Below are 18,672 nucleotides of genomic sequence, written 5' to 3' on the forward strand. Positions count from 1 at the left end.
TTAAAAATCTAGAATCCAATTAAAGATTATACATTGCACATAGTTATCATAATTCTTTACTCTCTTATAATCCCATTTTGAGATCTTTCATGCAGCGTTCTGGAGTGGCTCTGCTTGGGCTGGTGATTGACTGCAGAACGGAGAGAGTGGAGAGTGGGTTCAGCATTTCCAGTCGGGGTTCCCAAAATGATGAATTCTGACAGGGAGTTCCATCCACACAGGGTTGAAACATTCAGCTTCTCCTAGACCTTGGATCTAGCAATTGGAAGGCAAAGGATTTAGGGGAAGAAGACAAGAAAATTAATGAACAACTGGAGTCTCAATATCGGCAAGTATAGATAGTAAATTATCAGGAAGATATCGATGACATTGTAGACTCAGCTTCAATGAGGTAGAAGATCATGACAGAGTAGGTGATGTGTTTGTAGATGATGGTGGTGATGATGGTGGTGATGATGATGATGATGATGATGATGATGATGATGATTCATTTGATCCTCAAAGTCCAGATGACTCTTAAAGTAATTTGCAGTCAGGAAGAAGAATCTGCTGAAGAACTCCAAGTTACAGAGCACCTGATGAAGTAGAGGATCCCAAAACAAAAAAAGATGCAAAAAGCAACTATAAAATGATGTTTGTTAAATCAGTGGTTCATTTTTCCCACTTAGCCTTTGTTTTAAAAGTAAGCCTATTGTTATGATGCACTGTGCAGGACTGCTCACAGAGCACAGATTTTTGTATTGTAACTTTTTTAAAGGCCCTTTTAAATAATTACAAAGAATGTTTGCTTTCAGATACTGTGGGTTACACTTTTAGGAGCATGACTATAACCATTTTTATAAAGAGAAAGTTGTGTAAAGTAAGAAATAAAACACAATACTCAATTTCCTTTCATATAGGCACTATCAAACCACTGGTACTATGTTTTTACTCCTTCAAATACAGTTATGAGGGAGACAGTATTTTTTGTTTGTGGTAGCTGTTTCATTTTTTTTGTTGTTCCTCCATATTTTTCTCTTATGAAAAGTTTATCTGATACTGTGATATGTTCATTAAAAATATTATTTTATTATACTTTGTTGTAGTAGTGCTATTCAACATGAATATTTCTACTAACAATAACAATCTAAATTAATGTTGACATAGATTATGTACTTAATTTTCCCTTACTGACTCAGTTCTTCTCTTTGAAGCAAAATAACATGAGAACAAATACTTTCTCATCTGTTAGGATGGAGTTGTAACTGTCATACATTTGGAATGTTATAATCCCAGGAAGTCTTTATATAATTTGAATTACATTGTATGTTATATTTTTGATAAAATTTGTCCAATTTTTACAGAAGAAATTATTTCATCATTTAGTTTTAATTTAAGTATATGTGCTGCCAAAGCGAGCACTATTTGTAAAAAATCTATGTAAAACTAGATTTTTAAAAAAGGTAATATGTGATCAAAATTAGTTTTCTTCCTAAGGCCTAAGTAAAGAGGAAGCAGTTTCCCATTTAAAAAAGAAAAAAATTTCACGACTTTTATATTTTTCAAGAGTCTAGGTCAGTTGTTTCACAGAATGTTCCTCAATATGGACTTGTTAGATCGTTTTTGCAGTAAGGATCACACAAACCATTGTAGCAGAAGTACTGTATAGATGATGGTGTGTCCTTCTCAGTGTACCACACCAGAAGGTATGTGATAAGTTTAGTCAGTTAGTTAAAATAGTGTCCACTTGATTTCTATACTATGAGTTCCTTTTCCTCTTTGTAATTAGCAATTTATAGGACCATCCTTTGATACTGCAGAAATATCTTGTTCTAGCAATCTTTCACTCAGTGGTTTTAGCATCCATCAATTATTCTTGCCTGAATCATTTGTTGTTGATCATTATGGTGATTATAAATGCAGATTTTTTCAGTCTATTATTCCTTCTATATTTGCAAGTTGGTATTCTTCTGTAAAGAGTTTGTCCCTCTCACCCTCTCCTCTTTAAAAGAATTGGTGTCATTGTATTCGATGTGTTGTAATCTGCGCCTACCATTACTTATATTAATGCTCAAATTGTCCCACATTTGGCCAGTGGGAGCCCCATATATGTTTAACTTTAAATTTTTTTCTATTGTTCAAGTTATACATTATCATTAGTGTAAACTTGGAAAAGATCAAAAAGTTTTAAAGGCCAGCTGAAGATTGTCACTTAAAATGAAGCATTTCACTCATGGACATGGACAATAGACTCATGGTTATCAGAGGATAGGGAGCATGGGGAGGTAGACAGGGTAAAAGGGGTCAAATATGTGGTGACAGAAAGAAATCTAACTGTGGGAGGTGAATACTCAATGTAAATATATATATGCCTTACCGTTAAAATGTACAGCTGAAACTTATCCGATTTCGTTAACCAATGTCACCATAAAAATAATTAATTAAAAAAATAAAATGGAGCATTTCTGTTTTAATTCTTTTCTGTATACATATGTGTGTACTTATATATCTTAGAATACATAAATATAATCTTATAATTTTCCCAATTGAGTTGAAATTGTCTGTTTGCTTGTCAGCCTTCCCAACTACATAAATTCTTTGAGGATGGACTATGGCCCCTTTACCACTCTACCCAAATGGTGTTTGGTACATGATGAGCAATCATTCACATTATCTAAACATTTTATATCTTGATTTTTTTCTATTATTGCATAAACATTTTTACAGAGTTAAGGACTTTGACCTGAAGGGAGGTAAGACACTCAAAGTGCTGTTTGCTAAGAATTAATTTGCCATTGAGGAGAAATAGATGAAAGGGACAGAAATTGGACAGAGCTATAGTTCTAAAGTAAAGTGCTAAGAGTTACTACTACAGAGAGAACAATGGAACAGAAATCTTGCCTCAACCACTGCTGATGCCACTAGCTGGCTAGATGGGGAAGGGAATGGGTCTCAGAGGCCGGCCAGAGCTACAAAGTCTGGAGAAACTTCGTTCAGATATATTCGTAAGGACAGAGACCCCTGACAAGGGCCCTGAAAATAGCCCAGAGTTTAACAGATTTTCAACACCTGCGGTACCAACTTAGGTAGAATCCTGAACCTCCTCTCAGCCACAGTTCATACTAAGTTATTTTCCTGTCTTCTCCCATTTCAGTTCCCTCAAACAAAATACAGACTATACTCCATTTCAGCATAGCTATGAAAATATTACTTAAGAGTAGAAAGAAAAAAAAAAACATTGTAAAAGCGTCTTATTGGCAGGTCATACTAGGGATTCAAATCTAGTTTTCTCACTATTTTCCAAGAAATAGAAAAATAAGGAAAGGAAATGAGAAGATGACATCCCCGAAGAGCAAGACAGACTTTATTAAGGAATAATAAAAGCTAATGGGAATAAATTTAAATCACACGACATGCCTGAAAAAGAAGCTATGATTTCGACACTGTCATAATATCAATCTTTTCCAAATTCATTTGGAGTTTTAAAATGGTTCCAATCAAAATCTCGATAGAATTTTTTGAAAACTGGACAAAATTATTTTAAAGATCATCTGGAGGAAAAAATAAGCATCAGAGTAAGAACCTTGACCAAAAAAAAAAAAAAAAAAAAGGCCAAGAGGGGAGTTTTCACTGCCAAATATTAACAATTCTAAGATCATGTAATTGTGTTTGCAGCAGCAGTCCCCACCTTTTTGGCACCAGAGACCAGTTTCATGGAAGAAAATTTTTCCATGGACGGGGTGGGGAGGATGTTTTCTGGATAATTCAAGCGCATTACAGTTATCGAGCACTTTATTTCTGTTATTACACTGTAATACGTAATGAAATAATTACACAACTCACTATAATGCAGAATCAGTGAGAGCCCTAAGCTTGTTCTTTTACAAATATACAGTCCCATCTGGGGGTGACAGGAGACAGTGACACCCGAAGTGTGTTGCTTATGTCTAGTCTACTCTGTAATCTCGTTTTGGTTGCTGTCACTACAGAAAACCCTGTTTCACAAAAGTAGGATGTTGGAAATGGAAGCAGGTTTTTCAGTGCTTTTGTGGCAATCTCAGGATATTTTGCCTTGATCTTAATCCAGAACATGTGGTGATTTGAAGTTGTCTCAAACATACTTTTAAGGCCACTCTCATTTGCGATCTCAAGTAGTTGATCTCCTTCTAGCACAGACAAAATCGATTCGCCTGGCTTTTTCACAAATGGGTCGCGGATCCATTCCTTCCCAGTTTGCAGGTCTTTTGTGGTTGGGAAGTAATGCTCGAAGCTGAGATAAGTGATCGTGTACCAGCTGGGAGAAAGAAGGCCTGGCTCGGTCTATTTCAAAATCTCTGCTAATGTTTGAAATGTGCCAAAAATCCCAAAGTTCACTCGTCGCCCCAATAATCCTAGTTTGGCTTTATCTTCTAATTTGAACACAGTTGTCATTCTCCCCTGAAGTGACAGATTGAGTTGGTTAAGCAGGTTGAATATGTCACACAGGTAAGCAAGTTTTGTGATGCTGCCAGTGGTGACTGCTTTTTCTAAAAGAAATCTCTGGAGCAACTCTTGTAACTCAAAACCTCTGGCCAGTGATCTACCTTTAGAAAGCCATCTTACTTCTATGTATAAGAGAAGATGTGTGTGCTCTGTGTCCATCTCTTCACAGAGCTGCGTGAACAGACGTGAGTTAAGGGCATGCACTTTACGGCCATGCCACCCTGAACAAGCCCGATCCCATCTGATCTTGGAAGCTAAGCAGGGTCAGGCCTGGTTAGTACTTGGATGGGAGACCACCTAAGAAGACCAGGTACTGTAGGCGTAAAAAATAAAAAATAAGGGATTGTAAACTGACAAGGTCCTTGCAATCTGTGAAGTCAACCAAGGGTTGCCTAGCCTAAAAAAAAGTGGGGGGGGGTATGCACTTTAATGTGGCTGATAATTTTAATCACATCCTGCAAAATGTTATTAAGTTCAGGTGACATTTTTCAGCTAGCCAGCATTTCTCTGTGGATGACACAGTACATAGACTCACATTCAGAAGCAACCTCTTTGACCCGAGTAGCAAAACCAGAAAGCCCTTCAGTCATGGCAACTGCACCATCCGTGCATATACCAACACAAAATGACCAATTCAGTTTTCCTGATATTTAATCATCTGAAGACTTGAATATTTCTGCAGCTGTGGTGTTGTTTGGCAACAAAAGTGCACATAATATATCCTCAGGTACATCCTCCCGAAAAATATATCGCATAAAAACAAGCATTGTTACCTTGTTGTTAACATTGGTAGATTCATCAACCTGGATTGCCTACCACGGTGATTCATTAATCCTAACAACCGTGCCTCAATATCCTCTGCTATTTCATCAATTTGTCTAGTTATGGCACTAGCCGAAAGAAGAACACATGCTACCTTTTGAACTGCAGCCTCTCCTAGAATTCACAACAAATGTCCTTAGCAGCAGGCAGGATCAACTCTTCAATAGTAAAGGGCTTCTTAGCTTTAGCAATGCAGTTAGCCACTAAGAATGATGCTCTCAGTGCAGACACATTTGGTGAAGTGGTGGCCTTCAATATTACTTTCTTTTTTCGTGTTCACCTTTTTTTCTTTTGAAAAACAACAAAAGACTTGTCTTTTAATACAGAGTGCTTGGTCTCCATGTAGTGAAGCAGTTTTGAAGGTCTCATGGCTTCACTGGATAGCCGCTGGTCACCACATATTATACAAAGCAGGCTTGGAGAATGTGAATCACCTGTTGCAATAAATCTGTAATTTAAGTAAGACTCTTGGTATTTTCTTTTAAACACAGCTTTCTTTTTCTTGGCAGTCTTAGAGTCTTCTGCTGTCTCATCATTGGATCTTTCCCCCTTTTCAAAGAAGCTCTCCAGCGACATTTGTTTTTTACTTATTTTGGTTAGGGTTAGCTTGTGGGCTTACCAAAACTCACTGAGACAAGTGCGCAGTGTGGGAAGGAGGCATGGATGAAAGTGGTAAATAAAATAATGGGCACACCATGCCTGGACTAAAATAAGTGATGGATTCTGACTTAAAGCCTGCCACCAGATGCAGCTGTACAATTGAAGTACATCAACTCACTTGCCACTATAAAGCCTACCACCAGATGCAGCTTGTCACATGCCACTCACTGACAGGGTTTTGATGAGTCTGCAAGGAATTGATTTATTATGGTATCTGTGCAGTCAAACCTCTCTGCTGATGTTAATCTGTATTTGCAGCTGCGCCCCAGAGGCAGCATCACTGCCTCAGCTCCACCTCAGATCATCAGGCATTAGACTCTCATAAGGAGTGCGCAACCTAGATCCCTTGCATGCTCAATTCACAGTAGGATTTACACTCCTATGAGGATCTAATGCCCGATGATCTGACGTAGAGCTGAGACTGTGATGCTATTGGTGGGGAGTGACTGCAAATACAGATGAAGCTTCGCTCCCTTGCCCACTGCTCACCTCCTGCTGTGCGCCCCGGTTCCTAACAGGTCATGGACCAGTACCAATCCACGGACCGGGGGATGGGTATCCCTGCCATGGGGGACACTCAATTGCTAACTGCACAGACTCAGGTTGGCTAGACTGCTTTCAGTCAATGTTACCCAGTTATGGCTGGTACTATGGAGGGACCTGGGAACAGCTTCCTGTTGTTTTCTGCATTATACTTTAAAAAACTTGGTTAGTGTCAGGTTACAAAATCACCCCAAAACTTAGTTGTTTAAAACAATAATAAGATTTTATTGTGGCTCATGAGTCCATGGGTCAACTGGACAGTTTTCCTGATCCAAGCCAGGCTCAGCTGATGTATCTACAGTCAGCAGGCGGGTTGGCTGATCTAAGATGGGCCCGGATGAGACAACCTCTCTATGCTTCATGTAGTCTCGCATATTCTAACAGAGTAGCTTGGGTTTGTTCTCATGGCAATTCCCAAGACAAGGGTCTGAGACAGAATTGAAGCATGCAAGACCCCTGAATCCTAGCTCCAGAAATACTTCTGTTGTCTTCTACTGGCTGAAGCAAGCTATAAGATACCCAAGGTTCAAGAGATGGGAAAATAGACACTACCTTTATTGAGAGGAGCAGCTAAAATCACATTGTAAAAGTTGCAGATGAAAAATTGCAGCCATTTTTTTTGCAATAAATCTGCCATATACGTCAAGATCCCAGAGTGAAGCGAAGCCCAGAGAAATGAGCCTAATATTTGCTATTGTTTGCATCACCAAGGCATTTGTCAATTCAAAAGAAGCTGCTGGGGGGAAGGGAAGCTCAGCATATCTTTCAGAAGAATTCTAGCACTGGGGAAACAAAAATTGGAGTTTAAGGCTTACCAAGAAGAAGGCACATTGAAAAACAGCCTAGGCATTAAGTGAGGTCCCCCAAGGGAATATACTTTAGGAATAAGGGTAAACATGAACTATATCAACCTTCACAAAGACTGTTAACATCCAATCAAATCAGTTCAAATCTTGGCTGGGTTAAGGAAATGGTTCTCAAAGCGTAATCTTCAGACAGATCCCTGAGGTGTTTTTAGGGGGGTCAAGGAGGTAAAAACTATTTTTATGGTAATACTGAGATATAATTTAATTTTTTGTTTAGCATATTAACATCTGTACTGATGGTGTAAAAATAAATGAAAGATTCAGCTGCTGGCCTCTTGGTGTGAATCTAAGTAATGGCATCAAACCACATTTGTAATCATTGTTTTCTTCACCACTACGCACCCACACACTCAAGCTAAAAAAAAAAAGGTGAGGAGGAAGAAAAAGAAAAAAAGCCAGGTGTTTTTTTAATTCATTTTTTTATTGAGTTTATTGGGGTAACATTGGTTAACAATTATGTAATTTTCAGGTGTACATTATCATTTGATATCTATATATTCTATTGTGTGATTACCATCCAACGTCCAATTTCCTTCAGCTACCATATATTTGATCCCCTGTACCCACTTCGCACTCCCCCAAATCCCCTATATTTGACTCCCTTTACCCCTCTACCTCTCCCCTCCTCCCCCACCCCCTACCTTCTGGTAACCACTAGTCCATTGTCCATGTCCCTGAGTCTGTTTGTCCTGTTCATTTGTTGCTTTTAGGCTTATATCCCACATATAAGTGATATCGTGTGATTTTTTACTTTTCAGTCTGGCTTATTTTGCTTAGCATGATTATCTCGAGGTCTATCCATGTTGTCACAAATGGCAGTATTTTATCTCTTCTTATGGCTGAGTAATATTCCATTGTATATATGTGCCACAGTTTCTTTAGCCAATATCTATCATAGGACACTTCAATTGCTTTCATGTCCTGGCCACTGAGAATAATGCTGCTATGAACATCGGTGTGCAAATATCTTTTTGGATATGGGTTTTCAAATCTTTGGGGTAAATACCCAGTAGTGGGCTCACTGGATCATATGGTAGATCAATTCTTAGTTTTTTGAGGAATCTCCATACTGTTTTCCATAGTGGCTGTACCAGTTTGCAGTCTCACCAGCAGTGTATGAGGGTTCCTTTTTCTCTGCATCCTCTCCAGCATTTGTTGTTACTTGTCCTGTTGATTAGAGTTATTCTAACAGGTGTGAGATGGTATCTTATTGTGGTTTTGATTTGCATTTCCCTAATAGCTAGCGATGTTGAGCATCTTTTCATATGTCTGTAGGCCATTTATATGTCCTGTAGGGAGAAGTGTCTGTTCAGGTCCTCTGCCCATTTTTTGATTGGATCGTTTGTTTTTTGGTAGTTGTTATTGAGTCGTATGAGTTCTTTGTATATTTTGGATACTAGGCCCTTATCGGAGGCGTTGCTTGCAAATATATTTTCCCATTCAGATGGTTGTCTCTTTACCTTGTTGACAATTTCTTTTGCTGAACAGAAGAAAAAAGCCAGTTTCACTCAAGAGCGTCCTGGATTAAGCAGGAAAAATCATAAATTTTATTGATTTTGAACTCTTGAGTACATGCCTTTTTAATATTTTGTGCAATAAAATATCAAGTATGCCTAAAGCACTTCTGCTCCTTATGGAAATACAGTGGTTGTTCTGAGGAAAAGCACCTATGCAATTGTTTGAGTTGTGAGCTAAACTAGCCTCTTCTTTCATGGAATATCATTTTTACTTGAAAGAATGACTGAGAGACAAGCTTTAATATCCAGATGTGGGTATTTGGCAGACATTTTCTCCAAAATGCACAAAGTAATCCTGTCACTTTGATGAAAACAACTGACACTATTTGTTGCCAAAAAAATTTAAATTTGAGCTTGACAGTTTCCCACTAATTTAACACGTTCCCAATAAGATCAGAGGTGATGTTACCAAATATTATTTTTGGTATTATATAATGAAGTGTGTTAACATTTGGAAGATCTGCATAATTCAGTGAACCAACATTTTCCAAATAACCAATGCGTGATGTTAAAAAAATCATGCATAGGTAAGAATTCATTTGAAGTGCAAAATAGACCAATAGATTTGAACTTAACAGCATATAAATAGGTCATTGACTTGGTTTCAGATTCCACATTACAACCAATCTTTAAGAAACTACCACTTGTCTAGTTTAGTGTATATCAATAAAGAATATTATATTCACGAATATCTGAAGAGGTTGTTAATCTACTCCTCCCTTTTCCAACTGCATATCTGTGTGAGGCTGGAGGTTCTTCATATACTTCAACCAAACGACATTGGCAGCAGCTTGAATGAAGAAGCAGATATGAGAAAACAGTGACCTCTTTTTAAGGCAGACATAGAAATTTACATAATGTTAAACCATCTCATTGTTTTCACAAATGTTAAAAACATAATTATTTTTCATAAAAATGAATTGACATATAGTAGTAGGTTTGTTAGTGTTATTATAAAATGTATTCATAAATAAATATTTTTAAAATTTCTCAGTTTTAATCTTATAATATGAAAAATACTGATAGATATACCCATATAAACAATAGCTTTTTGAGTCTTCAATAATTTTTAAGAAGGTGAAATGGTCCTGAAATCATTGAATTAAGATGATCTTCCCCGACCTTTAAAATCGTCTCTGTTTTCAGATGACATGATTTTAGATTATAGGAAACCCTAAGGACTCCACCAAAAAACCCTGTTAGAATTGATAAGTGAATTCGGTAAAGTTGCAGGATATAAAATCCACACTCAAAAAACAGTTCCATATCTATACACTAACAATAAACTATTCTAAAAAGGTTTTCTTTCCCTCCACCCCCTCTGCAAAAAGCTTTATTGTTACTATTTGGGAGAGAGCTCCAGGATGGTTTAAAAGCTGCCTACTGGCTGCAGAGAGAGTCTCAGGCAGAAGCCCTGACATCATGGAGATGCAGAGGGACTCTTCAAAGGCTGCTGGGTTCTGGAGATTTCTATCATATTTGAGAATGAGCCTTTGGAAGAGATACTCACCCAGCCCAGCCTGAGGGCCAGCCAGCCTGCAGAGGTTAGTCAAATGGCTGCCATATTCTTGATGATTTTTCACCTCGTCATCTAGGAAGTGGCTCTCCAGCAAGTCACAGAGATGGGGTCTGTGTGGGCAGAATCCAGGGCATGCAGATCCAAAAGGGCCTGGTTCAGGTTCTTCTGCAGAGCCATACCTGGCAGCTTCTATGGCATGGAGGGTTTTACCCCTTTCATTTTGGGACAGCTTCTGCAAGTCCTGGAAGATGGCAGCCGGAATGGTTTTGTATCTTCGAGAGATTCTCAGTGTCCTTTCACCTCTCACAGAAGTGGCCTACACCCTCCAGAGTCACACCATTGTTCCAGAAATAGAAGTCAAAAGAAGGGTAGGCATCGGAGGCTGGCAGATGCAGGTTGACCAAGTCAGTTGACAGTGGCCTTCATCTCGATGGAATATTTCTGATGAATCTGGGAACTCACAGTTGGTCAGCAATAAGGGTCTAACCACAAACGCAGTGTTGTCTGGTCCCAGAGGCCCAGGATAGCTGAGAAGATGGTCCTAGAGGTTGCAAATGGTGAGGAGACTGGAAGATGGGGAGTCGCCTGGTCTTTTCCGTTCAAACACTGTTGAAGTAAGAGACAGACCTGCCAGGAATACTAGGTGGGCTCTGAAAAAGAAATTAAGAAAAGACTCCCTTTTATAATCGCACCAAAAATAATACAATAAGTTAGAATATATTTAACCAGGTAGGTGAAAGATCTGTACACTGGAAACTATAAAACATTGACAAAAGAAATGGAAGAAGACACCAGTAAATGGAAAGATATTCTGTGTTATGGATGGGAAGAATTAATATCGTTAAAATGTCCACACTACCCAAAGCTATCTACAGATTCAATGCAATTCCTATCAAAATCCAATGGCATTTTTTAACAGAAATAGAAAAACAATCCTAAAATTCATATGGAACCACAAAAGACCCTGAATAGCTAAAGCAATCTTGAGCGAGAAGAGCAAAGCTGGAGGCATCACATTTTCTGATTTCAAACTATATTACAAAGCTATAATTGGAGTATGGTATTGGCATAAAAACAGACATATAGATGAATGGAACAGAATAGAGGACACAAAATTATAAATCCACGCATATGTAGTCAACTAATTTTCGAGAAAGATGCCAGGAATACTCAACAGAGAAAGTCCCTTCAATAAACGGTGTTGGGAAAATAGGATATCCACATGAAAAGAATAAAATTGGATTCTTTTCTTAAACCATATTGGATTAAAGTCGCCAGAATGAAAGAAAGCTCTATACAAGATAAAAAATGGATTAAAGACTTAAACATAAGACCTGAAACTATAAAACTCCTAGAAAAAATTATAGGGGAAAAGCTCCTTGACATTTGTCTTGGCGATGATTTTTTGGATTTGACACCGAAAGCAACAAAAGTAAAAATGAACAAGTGGGACTGAATCAAACTAAAAATTCCTTCACAGCAAAGGAAACAGGCAACAAAATGAAAAAGACAATGTACAGAATGGGAGAAAATACTTGCATATTACAAATCTAATAAGGAGTTAATATCCAAAATATATAAGGAATTTATACAACTCAATAGCAAAAAAAAAAAAGAAAACAAGCAAAAAACAAGAAACAAAACCAATTTTAGAAATGGGCAAAGGACCTGAACAGACATTTTTTTCAAAAGAAGATATACAAATGGCTAAGATATGTACTAAAAGATTCTGATATCGCTAATTATTAGGGAAATGCAAATCAAAACCACAATGAGACAGTGCCTCCCACCTCTTAGGATGTCGATTATCAAAAAGACAAGAAATAACAAATAATGGTGAGGATGCGGAGTAAAGAGAATGTTTGTACACTTATGGTGGCAATGTAAATTGGTACAGCCATTATGGAAAACAGTATGGAGGTTCCTCAAAAAATTAAAAATAGAACTACCATATGATCCAGCAATCCCACTTCTGGGTATATATCCAAAGAAAATAAAGTCATATCTTGAAGAAATATCTATACTCTTGTATTTATTGCAGGATTGTTCACAATAGCCAAGAAACAATCTAAGTGTCAAATGACAGATCATGAATAAAGAAAATGTGAATATAAATATATACATATATATGTGTATGTGTGTGTATGTAATGGAATAACGTTTAGCCATAAAAAAGAAGAAAATCCTACCATTTGTGACAACATGGATTTATCTTGAGGGCATTATGCTAAGTGAAATACGCCAGACAGAGAAAGACAAATCCTGTATGATATCAGTTACACGAGGAATCTAAAAAAAAAAAAAAAAAAGTCAAACTCAGAAACAGAGAGTAGAATGGTAGTTGTCAGGGTCTTGAGGGATAGGTGAAATGAGAAGAGGTTGGTCAAATGGTAAAAACTTTCAGTTGTAAGATGAATCAGTTCTGAGGATCTAATGATGCACAGCATGGTAACTATAGTTAATAATAAATAATACATTGTATACATGACATTTGCTAAGACAGTAGATCTTGTTTTCACATATACGAAAAAGAGTAACTGTGAGGTGATGGACGTGTTAATTAACATGATTGTGGGAATCATTTCACAAAGTATATATATATCAAATCATCACTTCGTACACTTTAAATATATTACAATTGTTTTTGTCAGTTACACCTTAATAAAGCCAAGGGAAATCATTTTTTTTTTTTAAGATGATTTTTCTTTACCCTAACTGCCTACCGTAAGAAAAAGCAATGTCTCTCTGAAGGAAGATAACATCATCCAAAGGTCAAATTATCTCTACAATTCTAGATAAGCGCAGAAGTTAATGAAATAGAAAACAAACTACCATATAGTGTATCAAAGGCAGACTAAAAAGCTAAAAATAGAAAATACTCTGAAAATACTGATTAAAAATGGAAATAAATTGCTACTCTGCCCCACAAACTTATGTATATTAGTGTCCCCCTTTATCATGTGACCATAGCTATAAACATAGAACAAATTTTAAAAATAAGAATACTATACACACTTTTTAAAAATTGAGATATAGTTCACTTAGCATTACAGCTCAGTGGTTTTAGTATATTTACAAGGTTGTACAATCATCACTGCTATTTAAATCAAGAACATTTGCAGGGACCCAAAACACCCAGATAAGTAAGTCTTCCATAAGAAAACTACACTGGTCATTACTCAAGACTCCTGAGACCCAGGCACAGGGTTTCCTGCCAGAGAAAGTCGAGACCCCTTTCCTCCCTCATCCTCTGGGGGGAAAAAAAATGCCCCACAGCATGGAACTTGTCTTTATCTCCACTCTCCCATCCCTCTATACAGATGCTCACTGCAGGTGTTCTTTATGTACTCTGGATACTAAACTCTTATTAGATGTATGATTTGTAAATATTTTCTCCCATTCCATGGGTTGCCTTTTCACTCTCTTGATAGTATGCTTTGACACCTTAAAGTTTTAATTTTGGTGAAGTCTAGTTTATCTATTTTTCTTTTATTGCTTGTGCTTGCGGTGGAATATTTATGAAACTATTGCCAAATCCAAATTCTCCTATGTTTTCCTCCATGTGTTTTATAATTTTAGCTCTTAAATTTAGGTTTTTGATCTATTTTGAGTTAATTTTGTATATGGCATAAGGTAACGTTCCAATTTTATTCTTTCGCATATGGCTATCCAGCACCTTTTGTTGAAAAGACTGTTCTTTTCCTATTGAATGCTCTTGACACCTTTGTCAAAACTCAATTGACTATATTTGAGGTTTATTTCTGAGTTCTCAATTCTATTCCATTATTCTATATGTGTATCCATATACCAGTATTACACTGTTTTGATTACTGTAGCTTTGTAGTAAGTTTTAAAACTGGAAAGTGTTGGTCCTCCAACTTTGTTCTTTTTGAAGACTGCTTTGGTTATTTGTAGCTTCTTGGATTCCCATACGAATTTTAAGATTATATTATCAATTTCTGCAAAGAAACCTAATGTGATTTTGATAGGTATTGCATTGAATATCAAGATCACATTGGGGAGTATTGTCATTTTAGCATTATTAAGTCTTGCAATTCATGAGCATGGATGTCTTTCCATTTATGTAGGTCTTCTCTAATTTCCTTCAGCAGTGTTTTGTAGTTTTCAGTACATAAGTCTTGTGTTTCCTCAGTTAAATTTTTTCCTAAGTATTTTATTCTTTTCGATGCTATTGTAAATGGAATTGTTGATTTCCTTTTTGGTTTGTTCGTTGTCAGTATATAGAAATACAACTGATCTTCGAGTGTTGATTTTGTATTTTGCAACTTTGCTGAATTTGTCTAACAGATTTTCTGTGGATACTTTAGGGTTTCTACATATAAGATCAAGTCATCTGAGAACAGAGGTAATTTTATTTCTTCCTTTCAAATCTGAATGCCTTTTTTTCCCCTTGCCTTATTGCTCTGGATAGAATTTCTACAGCTGTTAAATAGAAATGGTAAAAATAAACATCGTGTTATCTTCCCAATCTTAGAGAAAAGTCTTTCAATCTTTTATCATTGAGTATAATGTTTGCGGTGGGTTTTTCATATATGGCCTTTATCAAAATGAGATAATTTCTTCTATTTTTTGAGTGCTTTTATCATGTAAGAGTGATTAATTTTTTCAGGTGCTTTTTCTGCATCAATTGAGAAGATCATGGTTTTTTCCCTTCATCTTATTAATGTAGTGTATTGATTGACTTTCATGTATTAAATCACCTTTGCACTCCTAAGATAAGTCTCATTTGGTTATGGTATATAATTCTTTTAATATGCTGCTTAATTCAGTTTGCTGGTTTGGTTTTGTTTTTTAGACTTTTGCCTCTTTATTCAAAAGGGATTTTTAACTATAGTTTTCTCTTCTTGTAATGTCTTGTTCTGGCTTCTGTATTAGGCTAATGCTCACTTCATATAATGTGTTAAGAAGTATTCCCTCCTGTTAAGTTTTTGGGAAGAGTTTGAGAAGAATTGGTGTTAATTCTTGTTAAAGTGTTTGATAGAATTCACTAGTGAAGACATCTGGTCCCAAGGTTTTCTTCGTTAGAGGTTTTTGATTACTAATTAAGTCTCCTTATGTCTATTAATATGTCTATTAAGATTTTCTGTTTCTTATTGAGTCAGTTTTGGTAGTTTTTGTATTTTTAGTAATTTGTCCTTTTATCTAGATTATCCACTTTGTTGGCCTACAGTTATTTGTGGTATTCTCTTACACTACTTTTTGTTTTTATAAAGTTAGCAATGATGTCCCCACCTCTTTCGTTTCTGATTTTAGTAATTTCAGTCTTCTCTCTCTTCTATTTTAGTCAGTTTATCTAAAGATTTGTCAATTTTGTTGATCTTTTCAAAGAACTAATTTTTGTTTCATTGATTCTCTCAATTTTTCAATTTTCTATTTTATTTAACTCTGCTTTAATCTTTATAATTTCCTTCCATCTGTTACATTTGGGCTTAGTTTGCTTTTGTTTTTCTACTTCCTTAAGATGTGAGTTAGATAGTTGACTTGAGATATTTCTTCTTTTTATATGTAGGCATTTACTGCTATAAATTTCCCTCTGTGCACTGTTTTCACTGAATCCCACAAGTTTTGATATACTGTGTGTTTGTGCATGTGTGTGTTTAATAGCTTTTATTTATTACAGCACCTTTTCGTTCACAGAAAAATTGAGTGGAAAGTACAGAGAGTTCTCATATATCCCCCAGCCTCACACATGCACAGCCTCCCCCACTATCAACATCCCACATCAGAGTGGTATAGTTGTTACAACTGATAAACCTACATTGACAATATTATTATCATCTAAAGTCTACAGTTTAAATTAGGGTTCACTCTTGGCATACATTTTTGGAGTTTTGACAAATGTATAAGGACATGTATCCACCATTATAATATCATACAGAATAGTTCCACTGGCCTGAAAAACCCTGTCCTAATTATTCATCCCTCCCTGACCACCACCCTGATCCTTTTACTGCTTCCATTTTTATTTTAATTTGTCTCAAGGTATTTTCTAATTTCCCTTGTGATTTCTTCTTTGATCCACTGGTTATTTAAGAGTGCATTATTTAATTTTCATATATTTGTGAATTTTCCAGTCTTCCTTCTTCTATTTCTAGCTTCCTTCCATTGTGTCAGTGAAGATACTTTGCATGATTTCAGTCTTTTAAAACTTATTGAGACTTGTTTTGTGGCCTAAAATATGGTCTATCCTAGAAAATGTTCTGTGAATACTAGAGAAGAATGTATATTCTACTGCAGTTATGTGGAATGTTCGATTATTGGGTGAGTCTGTTAGGCCTAATAGATTTATAGTAGTTTAAGTTCTTGATTTCCTCATCAATCTTTTATCTAGATGTTTTATCTATATTGAAAGTGGGTATTGAAGTCTCAACTGTTATTATGGAGTTGTCTATTTTTCCCTTCAATCTGTCATTGTATGCTTTATACATTTGAGGTCTCTTTTGTTTGATGCATATAGCTGGTTTATAATTGGTTGCATACTTGGTTTATAATTGTTGATTCTTCTTGATTAATTGACTCTTTTATTAATGTATAATGTTTTTCTTTATTATAACAGCTTTGACTTAGTCTGTTTCATCTGAAATTGGTAGAGCCACCAGCTCTCTTTTGGGTTACTATTTTTTTTTAAGTATAATTTCCATTTTATTTTTTCCCAGAGAATATTTTTTTCAGCCCTTAAGGATTTAGTTCCTTAGGTGGAGGTCGTGGGGCAGCATGCACAAGTCTAAATTGGTGTGGGGTGTTAGGTGCTTCCAGGCTTCAGGAGAGTGATTCCTGACTACTTTGCTGTGCATGGCACAACTCTCACAGTAATATAGTTTCATACACAGCTTGGGAAGCACATAGGTGTCAAAGACACTTGCTTCAGAAATATCCTTGATGGCTGTGGCCTCTACTATGTTTCAAATGACGAAATTCTTAATGGCCTTGCCTTGTCCTTGGACACACATCAGGTGCAGGCGGTACAGTCAATAGGCTTGCACATGGTCATGGCCCTTTTTGGCATGACAATTGTTCCTTCTTTTCTTGGTCATTTTGGAAGCGAGGACCCAAGAGAGCTCTTTTGGCTATTATTTACATGGGATATCATTTTCCATATTTTCACTTTCAATCTATTTTTGTCTTTTATCTGAATTGAGTCTCTTGCAGGCAGCATATCCTTATTAAGAGCCATACTTGTTTATTTTTTTCTCTATCAATTCCTTAAGCTTTTCAAAATTGATATCATCCCCTTAACAAAATAAATTCCTTAGTCTTAATTCCTCTACTTGTCATCCTCATATTCTATCATCTATAATTTTGTTTCAGGATTCTTAAACTGGTTAATAATAGTAAACATTTAGATAGTGTTAATTATGCTCCTGGCATTGTCCTAAGAGTTTTTCTATATCATTTCAGTTAATTCTTACAACAACTCTGTCAGGTAGGTACAATTTTTATGAGAAAATTGAGGCACAGAGGTTAAGGAACTTGCCCAAGTTATAGGGCTAACAAGCGGCAGTCAGGGTTTAAGTCCAGGTAGTCTTGCTACCTCTCAGATAAGCCAATTCTAGAGTCATCAGGTAAAAATAATCAAGAACACCTAAGAAAATTTCTTAAAGATAATAAAGCTATTAAAAGTTATAAAACTACAGAGGATTTTTAGGGAAGTGAAAGTACTCTTATGACGTCTAATGATGAATACATCACTAAACATTTGTCCAAATTCAAAGAATGTACAATATCTAGAGTGAACCCCAATGTAAACTATGGACTTCAGGTAATAATGACATATAGGTTCATCAATTTTAAATGTCCCACTCTCAGTGGATGATGATAGTGGGAGGCTGTGGGTATGGAATCAGAGGGCATATTCTCTGTACTGTCTGCTCAATTTTGCTGTGAACCTAAAACTGCTCTAAAAGTGTTACCAGAAAAAAAAAAAAAAAAAAAAGCTTTCAGGTTCAAAACTTGTCTGACCTGTTCAACCTTTATAGAAAAATATGACCTTAATAATAATCATTACTCAACTGCTTAGACACATAAATGACTAGTGATCTTCCTTTGGTAAAATATGGCTCCATCACTACTGATGGAAAATCCAAATTAATTGTGCTATGAATGGTGACTCTCTGGCAACATATTCTCTGTCAGAGTAGTAGCAGCAAGAGCTAATGAGTCAGAATTAAAGTCAAACCTAGCTGAGACACTTAATATCTAATTCCTTGGACAAATTACTGAACCTTTATGGGCTATTGATTTCTTATTTGTAAAATGGGGTTGT

General features: G+C 36.2%; 3 pseudogenes; 2 read left to right on the forward strand and 1 right to left on the reverse strand.

The window, feature by feature from the left end:
• Positions 1 to 189: 189 nt before the first annotated feature.
• LOC111733754 lies at positions 190 to 700 on the forward strand (annotated as a pseudogene).
• Positions 701 to 4,664: 3,964 nt separating this feature from the next.
• On the forward strand, positions 4,665 to 4,783 carry LOC111733765 (annotated as a pseudogene).
• A 12,301-nt stretch (positions 4,784 to 17,084) lies between these two features.
• Positions 17,085 to 17,443, reverse strand: LOC111733755 (annotated as a pseudogene).
• Between the last annotated feature and the right edge of the window lie 1,229 nt (positions 17,444 to 18,672).

Source organism: Pteropus vampyrus, unplaced genomic scaffold (assembly GCF_000151845.1).
Source record: "Pteropus vampyrus isolate Shadow unplaced genomic scaffold, Pvam_2.0 Scaffold633, whole genome shotgun sequence".
Lineage (NCBI taxonomy): Eukaryota > Metazoa > Chordata > Mammalia > Chiroptera > Pteropodidae > Pteropus > Pteropus vampyrus.